Source organism: Coturnix japonica, chromosome 3, assembly GCF_001577835.2.
Source record: "Coturnix japonica isolate 7356 chromosome 3, Coturnix japonica 2.1, whole genome shotgun sequence".
In the NCBI taxonomy this organism is placed as follows: Eukaryota; Metazoa; Chordata; class Aves; order Galliformes; family Phasianidae; genus Coturnix; species Coturnix japonica.
Window position 1 is genome coordinate 55641227 of NC_029518.1, and position 25809 is coordinate 55667035.

Sequence of the window (25809 nt, forward strand, 5' to 3'; positions counted from 1 at the left end):
GGGAGAGAATCCAAGAAACTTTTCCTTCTGCTTTGATAGCTGTGGCCCCAGAGTCCCAGGGACACTTCCTAAGCACACACAAATGCATAGCTATATAAGCCAACACACATGTGTATGTCAGTACTGTACTCTTTATGAGAGCCAGTGAGTGATTTGGTTCTCAGCTTGCTCTGCCCATGGAAGAAAACTGCTTCTACTAAGCCACTCAGAGTTGCTGAAGCAGCACAGAAAGCAAAAGACAGGAGCACAGGAATGACAGAGAAATAGGAGACTATAGCTGTGTTTGTACATTGAGAGAGGCAAACTGAAGAGACAAGAATGGAGATATCTGAAAAATTACTGAAGAGGGATGAAATAATGTATTTAGGAGCTCATCTGGATAGCAAGTTGCATGCTGGCAGGAGCAGGAACATCTGGGGAGCTTTTCAGAAGACCAACTCCATCAGAGGATGTACACAGACAGCAGAGCCTACAGACTAGCAGCAAACTAGATAGGTAGCAGTAAAGCAGGCATATATTTGCTTAGAAGGTTGTATGGGCATTTTTCCCAATATGCCCACATACAGAAAACCTGAAGAGTCCATGCAAGAAAGAAGAGTTTACTTAACTACAGGTTTCTAAATTTGATTTTGAGGAGCATAAATAACTTTGTTACCATGACATGTGATAGAATATTTTGTTAACCTACAATGTAGTATCGGTGATGGCCTCCACCAACTGACACTGTGTGAACCTCTCAAAAGAACAAGTAGCTGCAGCAGCTCCCTACTAGGGAGGAAGGTCCCTCTCTATTCTATGTTCAGACTTTCAAAGGAACTCTGCGAAGCAGAAGCAGGTTTTGTGAAACTCAGTGCTTCTCTCCAGTTAGACACTAGGTAGTGAGAAAGGAATAATGTGCGAATAGCAGCAGGTACCTGGCTCAGTCCCTAGGATTTTGAACACATAACAATTTCAATTAAAAAGCAAACACAGGATCTCAGAAGCATTTTATAATTTTATTTATGCAAATGAAAGCTGACATTTGGTTTTATTATTTTTGTCATGGTTAGGTAACATTTCATAATTAAATTTAAAAACATATTAATCGTTATATATTTGTATGATTCTTCCTCCTTTGAACCTACTAGTTCTATCTTTTAGCTTTTTGAACAACAAATATTTGAAGTACTGACTTTATTGGTTTGTGAGCACTTTATAAAACTACACAAGGCTATGTTTTGTGCTTTGTTACTGCAGTGAAACTCAGGGAAATTCCAATAAATAGATCTACACTGGCTTAGAAGACAAGCTATGTACATTAGTAAAGCACTTTCCCATATAGGCAGTGCCAGACCCAACCTCAGATTGAACCTGTAAAACAATGTACCCTATGTACGTCTGGACTTGTTCTCTTTTCAGGGTCAATTGCACCTCACTGATGTGGAAACACTTGTGTTTAGCCAGTTTTGCAATTGCATCCCATTATGCTTCTTTGCCTAAAGATACGAGAGGATACACTTCCTTGGGATGCTGTGTATAATTGATGCCTGCTGGATGTTTTGGAAGAGCTGAAATGCACTGAAATCTAAGCACCAATTCATCCCCTTAAGCTCGAGAAGAACTCCCATTTTAGGTTTTTTTCTGTATTCTAACCTCATATTGCCAAACACACAAGAAGCCACTGTTTCCAGACAAACAATATCAGTATTTCCAGACCAATAATTACTCACAGCAGTTTTTTTTTTTTTTGTTTTCTAAAGGAAAAAATGAAAAACCTGATGGGATATTTAGCATTTCTTTGCTAATTGCTCATACAGGTCTGAATACAGCATTTAAAGCCAAACCAGCTTAACCCTCAACTCCTTATCAGGTAATCAAAGTACTAAGGTAATACCTAAGTACTAAAAGCTAGTTTTGTTTTTTTTTTAACAGCAAACTGCAATAAAACCTGCTTGTTATTTTCATGAAGAAGTTTATAAATCTAACACTGGTCAAGTATTTTATTTGACCAGCTTCTTTAAAAACCAGATTGCAAGGCAAAACTGATGAGAACTTCAGATAGTTCACTAGTGGTTATTGTTGATGCTAGCACTTACTCCACTCCATTCACAAAAATATCAGTTCAGTAGCTGTTTGGATGTTTGAGTGAAATGCTGGGGTGATGGTGCCAAGACATGGCTCTCAGGGTTTCCATCAATTCAAGTTCTTTGGTTTCACCATGAAGCTCTGAATAACTATTTTCCCTATAGTTTATTCTGTCTCTCAGTTGCTTCTTCTACCCACAAATGACCTGGTTTTCCTGAAATATTCTTCTAGCTTACCCACAAATGCTTCTGGAAATCCAAACCAGAATACTGCATTTGGCATTCTTCAGTGGATAGGATGTTGGAAAGCAAAATGTGTTTGCTCAATTCAGTGTTTAGTTAGGTAATAAAATATTATTTTATTAGCTCAATGCTAGTAAAAGGTCTTTGACTTTATAAATATAAGCAAGCTATTTTAGGATAATTCTATAACACCATCTCACTTTGAAGGAGAACTAGTATACCCAAAAGTTTTTCCAAAGACATTTACCTAACTAATAAAAACTTAGTCTCAACCACATCCTTAGGCCATCACAGATGCTGGGAAGAAAATCACTTTTGTTCAGTCTGCCCTCTGAAAAAGATGAGGCAATGGAGGCTGCTGTTTTTAACAGTAATCTGAGGGCTTCCAAGTGAGCCCTGGAAGAAAACAACCACTTGATAGGTGAAATCTAACATAAACAGAACAAAGATAACTCTGACCTGCAAGTCATCCTGATGCACTGAAGCCTCCTACTACTCAACAACCCAATGGTTTTAATGTTCACAGAGATGGGAAGTCAATAGAACATAATGCTACATTTTGAGAATCTGTGTTATGCTGTATTTCTGTATTTTCCTCTGAAACTCAATTTTAAATCTAGATCCTCATTTCCCCCTTTTTCCCTTGCTCTGTATGTTGCATTTCCATTTTCTTATGCTTTAGCGTATATTTTACTTCATATATAATATTTCTTCATTATCAAATGAATATTTACTCACTTTAATTTCACTTTACAGCATAAATCATGTTTAATACAATTCGACTCAGGTCATATTCTCTACAGCATACGTATTCAGTCTTGGTAGTAGTCCTGTTTACTGATTTCAATGAAATTAAAGATAGAAAGCATCTGTTTCAGTCTATGGTGACTCACCAAGAAAATAAACTGAATTCTGAGAAATACGTCTGCCTTTAGCTTTATCACTTAAGTTAAACAATGGGCTTGATTCATAAGACTTCCCAATTATATTCACCGAATACTTCAGCTTGCAGATTAAAATTAAAATAAAAATCAATTACAACTCACTGAAACATATTCTGATAGTGTACATTTTAAACAGTTTAATCCTGCAGTTAGTTATGCATATACTTAGTTTTATCTAATTGGAAGTCTATTGCTCTTTCTACTTCACTTTGATAATATAGAAAGGAGACAGCAAGTTGAACATGAGCCAGCAGTGTGCCCTGGCAACCCAAAGGGACAGTTGTACCCTGGGGTGCCAATGGGCAAGGGGAGGGGTTGTCCCCTCTGGCCTGCAGTGTGCGGTCTCACCTCCAGCACTGGGTGCAGGTTTGGGTGTCACAACATAAGGACATAAAACTATCAGAGAGCATCCAAAGGAGACCATGAAGATGAAGAAGGGTCTAGAGGAGGAGAGGTATGGGGAACGGCTGAGATGCCTTGGTTTGCTCAGCCCAGAGCAGAGGAGACTGAGGGGAAACCTCATGGTGATTGCAGCTCCTCAGAGGCAGTGGAGAGGTGGTGCTGAGCTCTGCTCTCTGGTGATAATGACAAGAACCAAGGGAACAGCGTGGAGTTGTGTCTGGGTGCTTCAGGTTGATGGTTAGAAAAGGTTCTATACCAGATGGTGGTCAGGCACTAGAACAGGCTCCGCAGGGCAGCGAGCACAGCTCCAGGTGCCAGGGCTCAAGGAGGGTTCAGACATAGGGTTTGAATTTCAGGCAGTCCTGTGTGGAGCCTGTGTTGGACTCAATGACCCTTGTGGTCCATTCCAACTCGGTATGTTCTACTGTGAGACTGATGTGGGAATATGCTCTCTCACACTCAACAACACATCACCAAGTGGAATTTGTCCAGCTCTGGTTTGTGGAGACAACACTCATCTCCATAGGATTAGACACCTGCCTGTACAGCCCCTTGGTGATTTGTCTACACCATGATGTCTGTGGCTGAGGCAATGGTCAGAAGCTTTTGAGAGCTGTGTGTGCATACAGGCACAGAAGCTCAATATGTGACAAGTCTCAGATTTACTCATCTGTGAGAAAAGTCTGAGACTGTAGTAAAAGCTTGCCTAAGTCTTCCACAGGATGGTGACACAAATACTTGAGAGCATCTTGTCCCTAAATTTCCTGGGAATAAATCAGCTCCAGCCTGCTGCACTGGGTACCTCTGCTGAAATGGAATTTCAAATTATTGGAAAAAAAAACCAAAAACCCTGAAACCACCGTTTCTTGAGGACTACTGATGAAAACAAGTAGGCTGTGTGATTAGACACAATAATCACTTTTTCTTGCAACTTGATCTGGATTAATATTACACTCAGGTGAAGGGTTTACTGTAGCACTCTACTTGCTTCTGCCTTCCTATTTTTAGATGGCTCCATTTTTTTTTTTCCTTTCCACAGCTCTCCTGAAAGCAATCACAGCAATTTATGAACTCCCTGACTTTTATGCTATTTCAGAGTGTCTCCTTTCCCCAAGAGAATTGGCCTAATAGGTAAAATTCATACTAGTTATAAGGCTAAACAAGTCAGTGGAATTACACCTGGGATTCATTTGGTTTAATACTTTAGCCTTTCAATATACTTCCATTTTATGAAAGTATGAATCATCTCTATTACCCTCCAGTGCCCTCAAACTAGGACATTAAACAGCCTTACTGTCTCAGACCTTCACAGTTACAGAGTAGCTCAGTGAAACAGACATATTTTGATCAAAATCTCAATAAAATATACTAAGGAAATGGTTTTATGGTCTCGCTGAGATTATTCAGTAATTGTGAATTACCGTCTCTTTAAAAAAAGAGCTCTAAAACCAAATCTTTACCAACAAATACTGTGGTCTGCCTGTTGTTCAAGAATAAATACCAAACTGCCATTTCCAAGGCATGTACTGTGCTGGCAATCAGAAAACTTCCACACGATCAATTTAACATATTGTAAATTCATTCAATTAAAAATACCTCTAATCAAGACAGATCACTCTCAAACAGCCTTTTTCATTTTAGTAAATTATCCTTTAGTAAACATGCCTAACTATAGAAAGACCTTTGTAACGAGCTTTAAATTCAAGCACCAAGCAAAAACACTTGTTAAGTCCCAAATCATAATGAGGCTGTGACAACAGCCAGTACAAATAGGACACTTAAAAGTCTGCAGTGAGAAAGTTAAAAAAAAAAAAAAAGAGTGTGCTTTTATAAAGGAACTGAATCAAGCATGGCTATACCCTTAAGCTATTTCTAGCCAGAATGCAACCAAGCACGGAACTTTTATTTAACTTTCTTAATCTGCATGGGTTACAGATGCCTAAGGAAAAGTGGAGGGATGGAAACTACAACATAAAAAAGACAAGTCTTCTTCCTGTCTGTCATACAAATAACTTTAGTTTGCAAGCCTGCATTTTAGTTTACCTAAACAATTTAGTTTTAAAAGTTCAACCATCATCTTTCTTCTTTGCTTTGTCCTCATTCTTTTTAAATGTGACATTTTTGTCTGCTGTATTCTGAGTGAGAAATGGGTTTAATTTTTACATGCCAGACTGGAGATCTTCCCCACAAACTATTGCGGAAGGAACAAACAAGACCAGTCTGAGAATGATTTTTTCACTCAGTTTTGCTTCAGAGCAGAATTAGGTAGGATTTCCTACCATGCAAGAGGGAGTTAAACAGCAAGCAAGGCATCTGTGATCAACTGGAAAGCTGAATAATGAGTGCCTGAGAGAATCAGTTTTCAGTTGGCTACCGATTACTCTTCAGCGCTGGCATTTTGTAGCCATAAGGCTTTATGTTAAGCTGGAATACCGCCCTCATGAGCTACTGGGAAGATTTTGCAGTGTCCGCAGCAGTTGGCCTATGGGTATATGTATGTAACGTTGTGTGGGATCAAGAACTGCTGAATACTCATAAACAAACATTCCCCATCCACTAAGCCAGTGACCTTTTCTAAAATTTCTATATGCTCTCAACATATCCTTTTTTTTTATCTTTGTCAGCCTAATCACATTACAGTGTGACACCTGGCAGTGTAAATTAATCTTTGGGTTTTTTTGTTTTGGTTTGGTTTGGTTTTTTTCCAAGCAAATCCCTCAGAATTGGATTTTCCCCAATTTTGTCTTATGAAGCAGGCAGGGAGAGAAGTAGGAAAATAGGCAGGCAATAGGGCTGAGCAACATTTATTTTTCCCAGACAGATTTAAACCAACACAAACACAGTCTTGGAGGATGCACACTAAAAGGACGCGTTTTTTTCCCAGAAACACGGAGATTAATTGCATTGCTTGATGAAGGATCCAGGGGAGTTCTGTTTGCAGAAATACAGAGTTATGATTTTCAAAACAAAACCCTAGACATTATAATAACTATGTTAGCATAACTGGGTCTCTGTTTAATGTTTTTCTAGCACACCAAACATTTACTTCTTGTTTTGCCCACTTCTCCATTAAGACTTCAGTTTTTGAAAAGACAAAAATAAGAAAGATGCTTGCTATGCTTTCCTGTTCAATGTATATCCTTAGAGACAGTGGATTCTGTTTTTCTAAACTCCAGAACACATTGGAGATGAGAGCTATAAACTTTAAAGGGAATCGGAGTGGAGAACTGCAGATGATGTGATTGCAGTCCAGGTTTTTCTCAGATGACCACCTGTTCTGGAAGAGATACAGAAGGCCACAGGGACCATGAGAAACATTTTAATTTGATTTTCTTTGCCATGTTTGTATAGGCCACTTTAAAGAAAGTAGTTGCAAGGTTTATTTTATTTTATTCATGAATATTTCTTTAAAAAAGAAGAAGAAATAATTCAGATTTTTCTAACTTGTAGATTTTCACTGAAGAGCCCTGTATGCTGAACTTACTTTGAAATCACGGGTAATATTCTGTTATATTCTGATATTCTTGTAATATCAATTATCAAAACACTACGGATTTGTTCAGCAAAACAGGTTTAGGAGAAAGCTGCCAAAAAAGAAATCTCTGCAGATATCCTTCCACAGAAGGATAGGCTCATCCATTCTGAGGGATAAAAAAAAATAAAAATAAAGATAAAAATAAAACAATAAAAATAAAAATAAAAATAAATTTAAAAAAATAAAAATAAAAATAAAAAATTGTTCCTACCTTGGAAGCTGTAATAGTCACCCCAAACTGGAAGCAGTTTCTTGAATTCACAAGGACTGTGTGGAGACCCAACAGTGTGGGCCTAAGCCAAGCAGCATTCTTTCTTCAGCTCTGAGTTACTTATGGTCAGTGCCCCATCTCAGGCTCCTCCTGGCTATAGGGCACTCCAAAAATCTGTCAGTGATACAGGTCTCTCAGGAGGACAGCCCTGACAGTCTGCATGTGAAGGGCCACACAAACAGAGGCTCTCTCCAGCTCTGCCTGATTAATCACTCTTCTTCTCTGAAGCAGGAAGAAATGCACCCACAATAAAATTGAACCCACTTCTTCACTTCTCAGGAGAGAACTCTGTAAAACACTGACACTCACAGGCAAAGAACAAAATGTGGGTGTAAATCTAGAGGCTTTTTTTTTTTTTTTTTTTTAAATCTAACCACATTCATTATTCCAAAGAAGGTACTTACTCTGATGTTTAAATGGAAGGCCTACAAAGACAAAGAAATCTTTGTTGCATGCATGTAAAAGCCAAGCGAGAAGGAAAACATCATCAAGGCTAAGAACTCTTACATTTAAGAGTTCTTTTTCTGTTTGCCTAACTTGTTAACAGCAACATGGAGACATGCACAGCTCTTTAACTAAAGCTTCTTAGAAACGGTGGACACTCATGAAGCCTCATAAAATAAGTGTTGTTGAGGTTTTTACACTAGTTTGCTTGTTTTGTTTGCTTTGATTTTGTGTTTATTAAATCCCTGCCTACAAGAGGTAGAGAATTTAAGTGGCAGAATATAGCAGATGAGAGCATATGGACAGTGAATTGAGAGCTCAAGGGATAGCAAAAAGGGGTTACTGAGTACCAAAGGTGCAACTAGAACATGATCTCAGTGTCTGACTTTCAACTGACTACAGCTTTCCAAGGGAAAGCTGAATTATTGCCAAAGGGGAAAGAAAACTTGAACATCTTTCAAATAAGTAAATAATATGTCCACATATAGGAGGAGCTTATGCCTTGCAGGTAGGCTTTATATCTTCAGCATTTTTATTTAGGGCATTTATGGTGGAAAAAATCAACTTTCTACACTCAGTCCTTAACAACAGTGTCTTAGAATGAGTTTTCCATCCTCTGCTGAAAGAGTGAAATTGTCTGCACAAGCTGTGCTGCTGCATTCACTCCAAAGGTAGTAATTACTGCCTAGATGCTACATAAGAAAGCAAGCTGTGTCTATTCAATGGCATCCCACTATCAGAAGTGATAATTCAGAAGCTGTCAATAGCCAGTCAAGACGACACTGTAGCACAAAAATTGCTTTCACACTTATGAGATAAACAATACTTTCCCACCCAATTTGCGGCAAATGACTACTACAACAGATATTTCAGCACCTACACACTGTTTCACATCAGTCAAAAAAACTACCTACAAAACACTGATTTTCAACATAGTCACCACCTTTAGCTATGCATTTTCACCTGTGATGAAGAAGAGCTTGCCTGCCATGCTCATAAATATCTGCAGAAGAGGTGACTCACTGCCACTTTCACCACTGCTGAAAAGTACCACTCACTGCCTTATTGTGCTCAAATCCACACTTCAGTCTCCAGTACTCAGCAAGTGTCCATGAATGTCAACAGGTGCCATTTTTTTCCACACAGAGAAATTCAGTGATACACCTTTGCTTCACACATGCTTCCATGTCAGATACCATTTTGTCAGACTGCCTTTCTGCTGCCGTCTGTCACATGGCAGCAAGATGTAACAGAGTACTGATGGGAAGATTCAACCTCCACTGCCACACCACCAACATCTGCCTCTGATGTTGTGGGCCAGCGAGACAAAATATAAGGCATTACTTTTGGAGCAACCCTCATACATCAGGTTAACTGAGATCAGGGTCATCCCACAGAATGTTCACATCAGCCAATTATTTAGTTACTAAAGGGAAAAGGGCTTGTATAAAATTGGGTATTTAAGTAGATGTCAGAGGAATTATAAAGTAAGCTAGCAGAAATAGAAATCAATTTGAATAGATTCACATTCCTTTTTTGCACTTTATCACCTTAGTCAGTATTACTGCCTGAAGCTCTGTACAAACACAGCTCAAACCCCTGACCTTCCAAAGGTACTAGTTATAAAAAACAACTGTCCAGAAAGTTACTGGAATAGTAGTATGAAGATCAGCATTTTGAAGTAGATATGAGTTTGTTGTGGAGATTACTGTATTTCAAAATGATGCAGAATCACTTCTTGATCTGAATCTCAATATTTTTGTAACAGTAATTGCTATCATAAGAAAACAAACATTTACATGAAAAAATTGCAGCCTTCCCTGCAGCCTTTAGCACATTTTAAATTAGTTTTCTTCTTGTGTTTGTCAATTATGCCTATCTTATTGGCTTTGCTCAATTAACATAATCCAGAAAACTTCAGTAATGTAACCATCCTTGGCCACATACAAGATATACTTTGTTGACTTTACAAATACAGATTTAAGTCAAAGCAAGAATGGAGTTCTACTTAAGAAACAGGATCTGAAGGTAAAACATTCTTTCATTCCAAATCTCTTCCTTTCCTGAATACTGAAAATCATGTTTTTACCTCAGTTGCTGCACTACTGGACAGACAGTGGGTACAGTCAGTGCTCTGAGCCACACCCTCAGCCTGAAATGCTTTTTTTGCACACATGCCCTTTCCAGTTTGACATTTTATTTTTTGATTTTAGCTGTTTTGTAGTTACCTAAGTTCTGAGCAGAGGAAGAAAACAGCACATACATAAAAAATCTGTCAATGGGTTCTCTCTTTTCTGTTCCAAAGTTCAGAAGCATACATATCCTACACTTTCAAAGCTCTCCAGGACTTTCACCAGCAGAAGGGCAGATTCTTCTGAGCTGTAGCTGCAGCTTCTGAAACTGTGAGTCAGCATCAACACTTTTGGCAAGTGATTTGGTGCAAGATAAGCTATTCTTCATCTAACAGCTTCCTTACAAGTAGCAAGATGCTCTAATTAAAGTTCACTCATTACATATGTAAGGACAGATTATTTGCTGTAAGCTTGGATAAACTTCATGGGTCTTCCAGTGCTCAGAGTAATTCGAATCTCCCACTCAACACGATGTTTGGGCTGCAAAAAGTCTATTCTGGAATATCATCATTCATTAAGAAAGAATTTTGCATTTCCATTTCAAGAAATTTATTTTACAAATTATACTGTTCAGACTTTTCCTTGCTGACTTTTTCTACAGTAAGAAGTTTGCTTGTTATTTTGTAAACAGATGAAGAAAGTTTAGAAAGTTTTCTCATCTTATGCTCAGTATGCTTGAGCATAATATCATTAAGCATAACATCATTAAGTCTGAACTAATGACCATATATCAACCAAGCTATTCTTTACAAAATCTTTAAATAAATCCAAATTAGACCATGAGAATTTTTTGTTTATGTTCAGAATGCTCTTACTTTTATAGTTCAAATGCTCACCTATGCATACAAAGGCCACTACAGGTTATTTAGCATTTATTTTGTATTATGTGGACATACATCTTCTACGCTGATGTCTGAGGATATATATCATCTAAACTATTTTTCCACCTAAAGCTAAGTGGCCATTAAAGGAAGGTGACTGTGGATGAAAAGAAGCTTCTCTAAATTGACTGGATATGGAACTGTTCAGGCTCATACTACAGCTGATGAGGGAAAAAAAAATCTAATGTGAATGAAGATGGAGTAAATTGAATTAATTGAATAATTTACGTATTAGCCATATACAAAATTAAGCTTTCTATGGATTCTCATAATGAAGGCCAATACTGTCCCTAGACCTCATCATGCCTCATTTCTTGTTCTACAAACTTCTGTTCTTCACAACATCTGGGATACAATTCCTGTTCCTTTTTCAGTGTGTGCACTTAAGACGGGTGCCACTATATTTTCACTTGAGGTATCAGCCCTGCAAGGTAGAAAGAATCCAAACTATGCAAGAAGATTCCAAAACACCAATGAGATCGATGTTTCAGAAAACTGCATCAATCTACAGATATCACGTATGAAAGGAGAGTCACATGGTACTAGTCAATAGATAATACCTGGGAGAAAGGCATACCTAGGGATCCTACCCATTGCAGACTTGGCTTTGCTCTGAGCTTCCCAGAAATACCTTCATCTACTCACCAGCAAGCTAATCAGATGAAGAAATAATCACTTCTGCATTGACTCATCTCCCTGTTAAGAACAGGTTGAGAGGCTCTTCTCAGCCTTGAGAAGAGAAGGTGCTGAGGAGATCTGATAGCAGCCTTTCAGTATCTAAAGAGGGGTTATAAGAAGGAAGGAGGCAGATTCCTTAGTGGAGTCTGTGGTGATCGGATGGTAAAATATTTCAAACTAAAAGAGGGGAAATTTAGGCTGAGCAACCTGATATAGCTGTCAGTGTCCCTGTTCATTGCAGGGGAGTTGGACTAGATGACCCATAAGGGTCCCTTCTAACTCAAACAATTCTATGACTCCTTCAAATCACCAAGCAGGCCTCAATCCTCTTTTAGAAAATGTGCCCAGAAGAGCATACTTAGAGTTTTTAAGGAAAACTGCCTTGAGCTTCTGTGTCCTAGGTGAATGTTTTGAATGCTAGGGAAAAGATTAAGCTGAACAGCACTTTCCAATGTGCATAAGACAATGGAAGTATTCTAAGTGAAATTTGGTCCTTTCAATGTCAGTTAACTTTTGCTACTATCTATCTCCACACTTTAATGACTAATATTACAATATTTTATTTACTTAACTATAAATAACAACGCCTTCTTTTAAAGAAAAAAAAAAAAAGAGGTATGCCTCAGAAGCTGAGGTCAGAATTGGCATAAATCAGGCCACCACTTGAAACAGAGAGGGCAAATATTATGTTTGAAATCTATACTTCTGTGATTTGTGCAGTGACTAGCTCTTACAGCAGAAGAAAGAGCCCTTGGTGTCAGTACAAGGTTCAAAACTCCCACGTTTTCCACTGAAGCTGTTAATGACTGTACTCATTTTGCCCTCATAAATTGTGAATTCTTGCCTGTCATCTTCTCTAATTAGCTCCCAAAGAGACAAATAAAAAATGTTCACAGCAATGAGCTGTTAGGAGGAGGTTAAAGCAAACAGGAGTAAAATGAAAACAAAATTAAATTTAAAACACTGTCTGTTTATTTAAGTAAGACTTGACACAAAAAAGATTGATCATGTTCCAAGGGACTGCTAGTGGTTTCTCTGAAACAATATTTTCTTTGCATTGTCAGTATTACATTGGCAAAATACTGATAAAGAAAGCAACCCAACAAGACGTTGTGTTAGAAGCAACAGCTGCAAAGGATCTACCTTTTTTTTTTTGTAACTGAAAGTAAATTAGATGAATCACAAAACAGACCTGCTAATCTGATGACTGGGCAGTTACAATTACCTCTGTTGATTCATGCTCTCTTGGCTCACCACAACTAATAGTTTGTCTTATCTCATTCTCCTCTCCCTGTTTGTTAGAATTTGTCCGTGGTAGTAAGGAGTTATCACACTAACAAAGAAAAGGATTAAGAGAAAACTGGAGAGCTGTCTTTCAATTACATGTATTAATTGCAAGTACAATACTCAGTGATTATTTGCTCTGGAAGAACTTCTAGACATTTTTAGGGCAACAAAACCCACAAGAAAACAAAACATTTTCATCTTGCTAGCCTCAGTGAAGTTTAAATGCTTTGTGTGCATTAATTTGTCCAGAATGTTGGAGTTAGAGTCCTGAAAAAAACAGTAAAGGAGGTCAACATAAGCTGTTGAATACACTGTGCTTGAGAAAAACTGGTCTCTAATAAACATAAAATAAATCAAAGACAATTAAGTATTTGGTTTGGAATTTCTGAGCGTCACCTCTACATCAGCCGTGTTTCTCCTACTATGAGTTCACTCTCCAGACATTCAAGTTGCATTTGTCTTTCTAGAGAGATATTCTCAGTTGCATCTCAAGTTTAATGACTGTATTTGAAGTCAGTGAACTATTAGCAACTGCTAAGAGAGCACTCACTGTCAGCTACTAGCAAATTTCAGCCCCCCAAAAGATGCATTATTAACGATTCAGGCATGGCCCAAAGAAAAAGTGTTATATTTCATCACAATTTTAGAAGCACTATGTATCATTAATCAACATTAGAAACAAGATCTGAGTGTCCTCTAATTTTAGGAAAGAAAATAAATTCTGCAATTTTCCTAATTTTATTTCTGACTTTGTTCCTGAAGAAAAGCACGAGCTTTCTGAGTTTTTCTAATAGTCTGCTGAAGTGGGGAGAAAGGAAGAGTTAGCATTAGGAAGAATACAAATAGTTCAACTTCATCCTGTGCAGTGTCCTAAAAGAGTTCTGCATATGAAAATGTATTAGGGTCACCACTTCTGGGACAACTTGAAAGATAATTAAATCAAAACAAGATATCCTACTTGACTTTGCTGAAGACTTTACAAATAGATGGAGTGAAGGACACATAAAGAAATATCTCAGGGGAAGCAAACTCTGGTGCTTTTTCAAAGTCTGCTTGTATTTGCTTCTGAATACTAAACATAGATAAATTTAGGAATATCCTAAAATGTCAGACTCCTGTGGAGGGCTGGGGGGATGAAGAGCTATCATTTATTTCACATTGAGAACAGGCTAGCAGAACAAGTTTTTCTATTCAGATGGGAGTAAATTGATATGGCAAACAGGTGGAAATTAATAATTTACTCTTCTGGTCAAAGCCATCTTCTTACTAAGCAGAGTTAGAAGGCAGCAAGGATAGAGTGTCATACGTTTGAACTCTGGTACAGAGCCAGTTGAACACAATCTGCACTTCACTAATGCAGAAAGTCACTCATTACCCTCAGAACCAACATATGTTCTATCATATCAAGGTTCACTTGACAATGAACAGCAGAGATATCTTGGGTTACTTGTAGGTCTCAGAATGGGACAGGACTTGCAGCCAGGAGATGTATGGGACAGAGCCAGAACCATAAGATAAAATAAGGCTGAAAACTTGGTGATATGTATTAAAAGAAAAATTCAAGTTGGCAGGGGCCACGTCTATTCCAACCTCCTGATCAAAGCAGACTCTATTATACAAACCAGGTTGCTTAGGGATTTGTCCAGATGGGTTTTAAATGCCTCCAAGGACAGAAACTCCACAACTTTTCTGAGCAATCTATGCCATGGCTTAAATGTTCTCAAGCTAAAAAACTTTTCCTTGCCTCCAGTCAAAATCTGCCATGTTCTAGTTTAAAACCACAGTCTTTTGTTCTCCTGTGTGCAACTCTATAAAGAGCCTAATTCCATCTTCTCAGTAATCCTTTGTAGTTAAGGAAGGCCACTCTCAGATCCCAACAGAGTCTTTTCCAGGCTCTAAAAGCCCCAAACTTTCAGCTTCTATTCACAGTGCAATGCTTTTTCCTTGATCAACCTCATGGTCTCCTGCTCCAGTTTATCAACATCTTTTATATAAGGCGGGGCAAAGCAGGACACATTCCTCCAGACACAATCTAACAAATGCAACTCAGTATCTCATTACACCTTCCTTGTTGCCAGCACACTCTCCCAGGAAACATTTAGTTCATTGAAGGCAATGCACAAAGCATGATTACGAAAACTATCACAGCTACTGAGAGTTTTCAGATTGAGCTGCTCTCCCAGACAGGTGCCCAAAAGATGGAGAGCTTTCAAGTGAATCCACGCTACTTTACATTCTAAAAGCCTCCATCTTTGTGAAACTGGCATAGCACCAGATTTCCTGTCAGGCAGAGCATGTGATATACAAATCAGGCATCAAAAAATCAGCTCACTTATTCTGAATGGGGCTGGCACTGATACTGGTTTCCAGATGGTTTTCAGTTGTGTGTTTCTATTGCATGGGGGAATACAGCAAAATCAGAATTGAAAGTCTTTCCCAGAGAGAGGCAAGAAATCAGGGAAACTGAAGCAAAAATGAAAAGGCTAAGGCAATAATCAGTAAATTAAGTAACTTCCTGTATCACTGTTTTCTCAAGTAAGAAAAAAGCTGTGAAAGCTCTCGTTTTTATGCCAAACAATTCAGCATTTGACACTGTGGTCCATAGTAGCTTTGGCTAGCATTTTCCAGTCTCATTTATACAGCTAGATGCAAAGCAGCCAATTACCATGCTTATTTATAACTTAATTAACAAACATGGTCTTTGAAAGGACAGATGTTGTTGTTTATCATCCCTTTGGATTTCAACCATCTCCATATTGGTGTCTGTACTCCGTGCTCTACCAAGTCCGACTTCTTTTGCTCTCTATCTGTTTTTGATATTTCATTTTTCAAACTGCTTGGTGCTTGTATTAAGGACTGTTTAAATCAAATTCATTGATAAATGTCATTAAAAGTCAATGGGAAAATTAGATCAAAGAATTAAACCCCTGTAATAATTCCAGCTTCTGAAAGAATGGCTGATGGGCACATTCTTAAACTAGCAGGGAAACAGGAGTGCTGAACTCACCCACCTTTAGCTATTTTACTAAGTTCTGTTTACTTACTGCATTAGAAAGGCCACTTATTATACAGCAAAAGAAAACTCAAATATGATAGAGGATAATGTCAAATCAATGAACTGAACTATATAGCAGTATTAAATCAAATGTCACTTTTACTCTAAAGTTGCAGATCTGTACATCATTGTACTGCACAGCTCCAGCAGATTACAGCATTCAGTCATGTGTTTAATTTTTGTAATTGCATGCTTAAAAGCACATAGATAAGCACTCTGTACAGCTGGGGCCATAATTGCTCATTTGTCCACATTTTCAAGTTTGGTCTTTCAAAATAGCAGTCACGAGCTTAAGACCACCAAGAGACAACACGTCCAAATATGCAACTTTATGTTCTTAATTCTGAGAAGTCCTGAGTATTTTTGAGTTCTACAGGTACTGGGGAGAGATGAAGTTATTTAATGACTTACAGGATCAATCCCTACTAAAAGTGTAGCAATTTGCAAGCTTTTATCAGAAGTTTCTGTCATTAATAAACTCTGAGGAAATGTTATTTACTAACAGTAGTCCATTCTCTGTGTTTGAAAGCCTGAAGCAGTCTGGTATGCTGACATATGCAGCTGTGGCCCAGAGTTCAAATACTCTGAGAAGACCAAAAGGGCAACCAAAGGCCAAGATGCAAAAAACAGGATTCGCCTTGTTACACATATCATCCTGCTAGTGGACATTCAGAGGAGAAGAGCCTGAAGCTCCTTGATGCCACTGAGCAACAATAGCTGGAGGAACTGGGACAGAACAGCACAGAAACCCCTGACCTCACTGCTTCTTCAGCCCACACCTCTTCACCTTGAAGCCACGTCATGGTTTCCTCACTCTTTATCAACCTGCCTTTTTTCCTTCCATCTTACTAACACAGAATTCAAGCTAATAAGTTTTATGAGCTTATTACTCTGCAAGTTAACTATATATTATTTGGCTTGAAGCAGAAATCCAGAATCTACAGGCTATAGAAACTGAAAGGTCAAGCAGCATAGGCACTCTACAGAGACAGTTGCAGGGCTAGGAGCACAAGTTATAAGTTTGTGAACAAGTGCATCAGTACTGCTGGCTGCACTGTGAAAAAAAAGCAAATGTATGGCTGCAGTGCTAGGATCTAAGACATACAAGGGATGAGCAAGGAGCATTTTGAAGAATAAGTGAGAAATTTAATTTTAATCACCAGTCAGATATTTACTGAATGCTGAGGAGGAGGTCCAGGCTTGACACCATCCACTGTGCAACCAAGGAGATACTGCTGTGGAAGTAAGAAAAAAACCTTTATTCTTAAGTCCTAGCACAAGGTGGATGTAACTGAAGGACCACGGACGTCACCAGAGCACCTACAGGCTGGATCTGCTAGGCTGAGACACAGAGAAAGCCACAGACTCTGAAGTGGATGGGGAGGGATTCTGCTTAGAATGATCTCATCTTTTCAGCTGGTAGAGCTGATCCTGCCTGTTTGTCACATAGAAAGTGAGAGGGAGAGCAATCTCCCAGAAAAAAAAAAACAGTCTGTAATCTTTGGTGGCTTGCAGTTGTGACTCAGTCACAGAGATAGACCTAAGACTGAGAGAGGCTACAGCTTATTTCCGTGCAGGTTATCATACTGCGCACAGGATTTTTTAAGTGCAATTATGGTCTCTGACATCCTATCTAAAAAGAGTTATCACCATAGTAACGCCTAAATCACACGGCACTGCACACCTGATACCAATCAATCTTGAAAACATCTTTTTAAAGAAACAGACTCCTGGAAAACTGCAGGTGGAGGTTTCTTTATGGCTACCACGAAAACGTTCCCTTCTAACAAAAATGGAAATTGTACATTATAATCTTCTAATTCCTCCATTCAGACCTAATCTTTATATGTCAATTTTAAAAAGTGGTAGGAAATAAAAAAGGTCAGTGGTAAAAGAGCAGTGGTTCTGTGCCAAACAGAGTGGCAAGCAACAAAGTGCAGCTAGCATGTAAATGATACCTTGCATTTTTTTCCCTTGTGCACTAATAGTGACTTCTGAGAATACAGCCATACTCTGGTTGCTATAACAAAGCATAAATATTCCCACCATAATGCCTTTTCACCTTCCCAAGATATCAGATTTCCAAGTGCTAATTAAACAGAAATTTCATCAGCTTATTTTCCAGTTCTTTCTTTCCCAGCTTGCGACTTACTTTTATTTCTTATTAGAGATGTATTCCTCTCCCTGGGTAAAAATTCCTGAGGAAAACAATCTTTAAGACAATGATTTCTGCATTCAGCTTGCAGGGCAAATTTCTGCCACATGCACCCTGGAAACATCCAGCAGCCAAAACATCAGCAAAGTTACTGACACCATTACATTGGTTTTTGTTTGTTTGCTTTCCCTTTTTTCTTTTTCCCCCTCCACTCTAGCAGTTTCCAGCTCTAGCTGTTTCAACAGCCTGCTGCCTGTCATTATTCTAGCAGGGACATTGCTAAAGGTGGATTAAAATAACTCTAACACAAAGACCCATGCACAAACTCAGCCAGCCTCAGTAAGATAGTCTTGGTATTGTCTGTTTGATTGTATCCCTAATTATTATTGCTTTCTGAAAGCCTACGACTTTATAATTTTCCTTAAAAAATGGTTGCTTCTGTTCATATGGCTTCCTTCTTTGTCATCTTCCATTCATCTATTTTTTATTTTTCATGTATGTCTCAGCTGCAACCATTTATTGTATGACAGTGCCCCTCTTTCATTAGGCACAATTTCAGAATGGGACAGCCACTGAATCTGCCAATGCTATTAACTAACCATAGCTGGATGTCTGGCTGCCATAATGCTAGGAATGAATTTGCTTGAAATTCTTTCACCATCCTGGAGATGAGTGTAAAAATACCATGAGTAGACACTGTGTCAGTCAACATGGGTAACAAGACATCCTTCACTAAGCTTGCTGAAGCCTGTTCCCCATTTGACCCACCAGAGCAAGTTGCATGCTCTTAAGTTTTTGAGCTTGCCTGGGGTGATACACAAAAATAGCTTTAGAAAATGCTCCCACAACTCATTCCCAGAGAGCTGGTCAGCTCCAGGAAAAACTTCTGAAATCAGTAGAAAATCACTTAGAAAAAAAGAGCTGTAACTTCTTCCATTCTATTTCCTTCATTTTCATGACAGCTGTCCTACTCTTTGTAACAAATAAAGTGGGAACTTATGACATATATATGCGGCAGCTGATAAGATAGATAAGTGCTTATATCACTTTGCATATAATACAACTGAAATGTCAAATCATAAAAAGACACAGACACAGATCTTTGTTTTGCTTAGATAGGAAAAAAATCTAGCTGCCTGTAACTTTAGTGTGCTGCTCGGCCTCTTTCTTAGAGGTTTGTTCCATGATCAAAATGAGGAGAAGAGATAGAACCAAGCTGCATGCTGTTTTGAAGCTGGAAAAATAAAGGGAATTGATGATACATAAGTCTTTGCAGCAGAGTGTTAATACACTTCACTGAAGTGCCAATTTGGTGAAAGGCAATCATCTTTGTAGTCTTCTTCTACAAATGAACTTTGGTAGTATTTCACTAACAAGTTGTCGTGAAATACAGATACCTCCTGAAAGCTGTTCAAAGTATTTATGTTCTCTGTAACACTTCAGAAGTAAGCATAAGCGGTCACAAAGTTCCATTATGCACAAGGAAGCTGTGCTTTACATCTGTTTTCATAGCATGGAATTAAATCTGTTCAGCTGCACTTCTGACTTGTCTCACAGCAGGTGGCATTATTGTCCAATGGGCATCAGACTCCAACAGATAAAATGTTGGTTCTGAAACCAAAATTCAGAAGCCACTAATTATTTTATTATTAATTATTTTAGTTTTAAACTATGACAGGGCCGAATCATGGTTTCCAAACTGCATAGGAATCAGCTGAAGAATGGATCCACTGATGCTGAATGATCTTTATGATCAAAGACCGTACTTTGATCGCATTGGTTATATTTTGCAAAAGGAAATGGCAAGGCAAGATCAGAAACATGCAAGCAAGTTGTTAGAGCAAGTGAGAAAGCTGAACATAGCCCCCAGTGCTCTAACAGCCAACGAGAAAAAACTAAAAAGCCACACTTCCAAAATCCTTAGTTTAAAGACTACGCAGTGGAATGAATAGAAACAGTCTACCTTTGACCTGAAAGAGTTTTGTCATAAATAACTCATTTACCATGCAGGTCAGTGTGGAAGGTATTCCTATGTAGGCACTAAAAAAAAAAAAAAAACAAAAACAAAAAACCAACCAAACAAAAAACCAACCAAACAAAAAAAAAAAACAGTAAAGAACAGAATATTGAACTGTATTTACCACACCCAAAAGATGATTCATTTGTCCTCCACATTCATTTATAAAATGAAGGTCATCATTAAGGAAAAAAAAAAAAAAAACTAAAAACCCCACAATAAAATGGTAAGGGTCACAAATCTCATGAATATTTTCATTACCATATGCTTTTGCTGACTTCAAGATCACAAACCTTGCTCTCTTACGCAGCTGACTCAGCGCCATTGTAGAAGGCATTAGCATTGCAAGTTTAGAAATGCTAAACCAGTGCTTTCTGCTCCAGCTGCTTTTCTTTACTACTGTCTTTATGTACCTGAGCTTCAAAGACGACACATGCCTTTTACGCTGCTTCCTTTTTACTCCCAGCGCTCTCTTGGAAATATAATCTTTGTATAGCTATGTCTACTCTCTGGCTCTTTTGTTTCCTCTGGTGTTGTAAAGTATAAAAAACAATAGTAAGTAGCTTGCTGAATATTTATTTATATGAGTACAAACAGCAAACCACTATATTTGATAATATGCTTTCCTTCTGTACTAGTGTAAGTGAAATGTAGTGTAGAAATTGTAGTGAAATGACATTGGCCTGATAAAAATCTGGCCCATAAAAAGCAAACACAAGCAGAATGTCAGAACAAACAAGCAAAACAAGTCTAAAAATTCTACCTTCTGTATTCCTCTTCCAAATTCAGAATTGCTTCCCTGGAACCTTCGTGGAAGGCTGCATTCCCCTAGCCCAGTTCTGATTTCTAAGCCTCAATACAACCACCTGGAAGTATTTGCTAGTTTTTTCCTCTTCCCTTTCTTTGTCTCAGAGAAGAGCAAAAAGCAAAGACAGAGCTTGGCTTCCATGACAGGATTTGCCATCATGAAGTGATAGGCGATTCTGACACTGATTTTGTTGAATTTTTTAATTATTATTTAAACTTGAGAAACATGAAAACCTACAACTTTCCTCTGAAGCAGTGAGGAATAAGGGCACCAACAGCCCATGCTGTAGCACTGTCCAAAGCTTGTTGAACAGCCTCGAAACCATTTGAAGACGGAGACATGCCTCCTAAGAGAGGACTTAAGGTTTTCATTTACCTGAGATTTAGATGGAGCAACCACCAGCAATTAACTGTGAAACCTCACCTCTCCACCAGCCACACCAGTGAGCCCTGGGGCCAGCCTGCAGGTTCACCCTCCCCACAGGGTGGGGGCATCAATTTCTGGGGTCTTTATTTGAACTTTAGATTTAGTGGGTGGCAACCCTGCCCACAGCAGAGGGTTGGAACTAGATGATCTTTAAGGCCCATAAAAATGACATATTAATGCTGTTCTCTTGAGTTTAATGTATGTTCTGTTTTCGGAACAAACCAGAAGCTAAACTAGGCCAGTAAGAGTATCTCCACTCCTAACTCCTGCTTATATTAGCATGAGGAGTGAAGGCTTCTCCACTTATATCATGTGTACATCTGGAGAAGAGTAACACAGAGGAGACAGTGCTGTCCCACAAAGACACAGCCTATAGACGATACTGATGAAGTGATTCACTGCCACAGGATCCTGACATACTTAGTATTTGGCTCACTCTGCTTTCAGGTCACTTTTCATCTTTGTTAGGAGTCAGCCTCCAAAGTGCTGGTCTCTTCTGAAAGGCATTTAATGACAGCTGTGGAGATCCAGAGGCTTGCTGGCTGGGAAAATCCCTGCAGCAGATGAAGGACCTAAAGTTCAGCCTAGGGCTAAGGAGCTGTCTCCTTCTTAGGTTTCCTACTTGGTTCCATGACAGTAATTACAGCATGTCTTTGGCTGCATAAGGACAATGTGCTCTCTTTGGAAACACATAAACATAGAACATGGTGGAAGTTTAGTTCATGTAGTGCTTTAATAGGTTACAAATGGTCTCTTCAATGCAAAAGCTCTTTATCATAATTCCCACCTTGTAGAAAGTAATTATATTGACCTGGGTGTCAATGTTGTCCACTTCAATGTTGGGCCTACACAGTACTGAGATGTTCTGAATTAAAGAAAATGGGGGGCAGGAAGTATCTATATTAAAAAAACAAACATGTGAAGTTAACACGGGTTGAGCACCTGACCCAAGTCACACTGAAATCAGGTGAGCCTTCCCAGGACTTCAGATTCAGGCTAGGAGGATTTTTTAAGGCTTAGACTAGCAATGCAGAATTGTGCCTTTGGTCAGACATCTCTGAATCTCAGGAAGGTGCATAACCACTTAATCCTCCTCATGCAGCCTGTGCTAGGTATGAAGGAATATTGGCAGACCTGATTTCCACACTGTAAACCCACGTTTGAGAAATTTATCTTAAATAAAAATGGATGCAGCTTATCAATTTCCACATTTTCATCATTCCCAGACAGAGATATGTGAGTTCTACCTCAGAACAGATATGAGAGGTTAATTTAATTTCTGATCTCATGCTGTAAACTATTAAGCCACATAACTTGTGTCATAGGTGTTATCTACAGTGAAATAAGGAGGGGGAAAAAAAAAACAACAAAAAAAAACCCCATATTTCAGAAGTTCTGCTTTTATTAAGTTGAAAAGAAAAATGTCAACAGAACATCAGGAGATTAATCATGCTTAAACCACATCTATTCCCAGTCGTTGCTTCCTCTTCTACCAATCACTTGCCTAAGCAAGAGCATTCTACTGCATTCACAAGAAATTTCACAGCTGCAGATGGAAAAAACTCTTTTTCATATCCTGTGTTACTTTAACTTATTCATAACTATTTCAAACACTCGAGATATTTAAAGTCTGTTCTCAACATTCAGGAAAGAATACCCCAAAAAAACTTGTTTCCAGCAACAGAAAATCTTCAAGCCCAAGTTATTCTACATGAAGGGGGCCTAATAACCATCCTTCTTTCAGAACTCCTGGCTGCACATACTTACTGAATATCTGATTTGAGCTCCTGCTGAATATCTGCATTTTTCATATAGAAGCTCTATAAATGTGGGCAAATGACACAGTATAGAAATCATCTACTGTAATTAGGCTTTAGTTTTAATGGCACTAGTTTAGAAGCTACTGTTGATGTAGGTTTTCTTCTGTTCGACAAACAGAACATCAGGTAGCTCTGTACACCTGGACAGCATGTTAGAAATCACCAGGACTATTTTGGTTTCTTCCAGAGCCGTGACAATTTCCTATGTCATTATTTTCCTCTGAGACATCTGAATGTATACCTTCTGAAATCAAAAGAGCAGCAGCTAAATGATCCAAAGGGTCACCAGGGCACCTAGCAGCTCATCTTACCTCAGTACATCTTTGTGTGATGGGAGACAATGATCCTGCCCCCACAGCTGTTTACTCTGTAAGGCACCAGCAGCTTCTCTACATACCTGAACAAAAATATTGGACATAGCTGGGGTAGGGACAAGGAGACAGTTACACAGCAGGCAGAAGGCAATGTAGTAGTGACATGAAAAGAAAAAAAGGATAATGCAGTAGTAAGGCGCAGCTTTGAAAAGACCAGGGCTTTCATTCTGTATGTCCTGTCACTTGGCCAGGATTAGTGCTGGAAACCAGCACTGCAAATTCCCACACTTCCACAGGTGGGTGGGAATGGTTTCCATTGGACGTGTCTAAGCATTTCAGATGTCCACAGAATTAATAAGTTACAAATCTCAATCATTTCCTGAACAGAACTTGGTTGGTGTCATACAGGAGCAATGCCTGGATGTCTGTAGCAGATCCATCCTGGACTTGAAAATTGAGGTCAATCTGAAGAAATAAGTCTAGTAGGTTATTAATAATGTATTAATAACAGCCATTCAATCTGATCCAGTACAACTCTTGTAATTTGTAGGAAAATATGAAAATAAAATAATAAACTAAAAAGACACAAATGAAATCTCCATTATGTCAGTTCAAAGCAAATGGAAATATTCCCTCCTCTTCCATCCCGAAGTGCAGCCCAAATCACAAAATCAAAGTTACAGGTTCGCAGGGGTTGGAAAGGACCTCAAGAGACCATCAAGTCCAACCCCCCTGCTAAAGCAGGTACCCTACAATAGGTCACAAAGATAGACGTCCAGGCAGGTCTTTAATATTTCCATGGAAGAAGACTCCACCACCTCACTGGGCAACCTGTTCCAGTGTTCCATCACCCTTGCCACAAAGAAGTTCTTCTGCATGTTTGTATGGAACTTCATACATTTGAGTTTTAGGCCATTACTCCTCATCCTACTGCTACACACCACTGAGAAGAAACTGGCCTCATCCATTTGCCTCTCACCTCCTTTTAAGTATTTATAAAAATTATTCAGATTCCCCTTCAGTCTTCTTTTCCCCAGGCTGAATAGACCCAGGTTACTCAGTCTTTCCTCCTATGGCATCTTTGAGGCCCTTTGCTGGACTCCTAGAAGACCCCTGTCCTTTTTGAACTGGGTAGCCTAGAACTGGACACAGTATTCTGGCCTCACTAGGGCAGAGCAGAGGGGAAAGATCACCCCCCTCAACCTGCTGGCCACACTCTTTTCAATGCACCCCAGGATACCGTTGGCCTTCTATGCTACCAGGGCACACTCCTGGCATATGGTATGGCCAAGCCTTAGTCCACCAGGATACCCAGCTCCTTCAAATCATTTAGTCTACATTGGTTTAAGTAAATCCAACCCTTTCCAGACACAGCACAGCACACACAGGCTTTGCTTTTTGCAGCCTGGTGCTGAAACAAGGAATTACATCAGATTTCCAGTGAAAAGAAGAGCATGAAAAACATTTTCAGTTTTGATTTCCACTTCCAGTAGCTCATGCATGAGATTGTCCTTCAACCAGCCTTAAAGTAGCCCTCTGGATGGGAAGAACCAGTTCCTTCTGTGGCAAGGTGAATTCAGATGGTCTGCTTATTTTTGAGAGTCAAAAAGCAGAATGTAAAAGTGGAAAATTACAAGGGTATTTTGGGCTAATAAGACATTACAGCTTTCAAGAGAAAATAGGAAAAGACTCTATTAACTGCTCATTTGGTTTGGTTTTTGATTTCAAAAGAGAATAAGGGAATGAAAAAACACTCTAGAGATTGAAAAAGCTCAATCAAAAAAGAGCATAAAGATTATCAATTTTGTCCTCCTACTGAAGTTGTGTGACCCCTCCACTTGCACTGAACTCTGCTCAAATGGCAAAATGTAAGTTTCTCAGAGTACAGACAGCTGAGCACACAGGTTTTTCTGTATCGATCATCCCCAAAGCCCTGCCACTCACTGGTGGCTGCAGAGACAGCCTTGCAGGGCTGCAGGTCACCCTTCCAAAAGGGCAGCAATCAATTCCACAGGCACTGCTTTTTGAAGCAAGATGACGCTGTGGAAATTTAAAAGGCAAATGCCCCAAAGATACAACACCTGCTCTCCTGCCTACAGAGACATCCCTGACATTGGACAGTCAGGACATGACAGTTTATATGCCGCATCTGCTGTAAATAAAGCAGCATGGATGTGAAAGCTGAAGTCAGCAGTTCCAAAACTAAAGCCCTCTTTCAAACAAACATGTTTAGAAGGAAAAGGATGCCAGAAGCCCACAGCCATCACAGCCACAGCTTGTAGTGGCTTGCTAGTGTTCAGCTGGAGAAATCTGCTGCCCCACAAGGGCTTGCCT

At 39.0% G+C, this 25809-nt stretch overlaps 1 protein-coding gene across 5 annotated transcripts in view; it reads right to left on the reverse strand.

The window, feature by feature from the left end:
• Positions 1-25809, reverse strand: part of PKIB (cAMP-dependent protein kinase inhibitor beta) — a 51986-nt gene that overhangs the window by 11527 nt on the left and 14650 nt on the right. Inside the window, exon 1 of one of the 5 annotated variants that reach the window (XM_032443732.1) lies at positions 7399-7652. The exons of the other annotated variants lie outside the window; for them this stretch is intronic. The gene's annotated coding sequence lies outside the window, so the exon portion shown is untranslated. Of the gene's footprint in view, positions 1-7398; positions 7653-25809 lie in introns of those variants that run through there. 5 annotated transcript variants of the gene reach the window in all.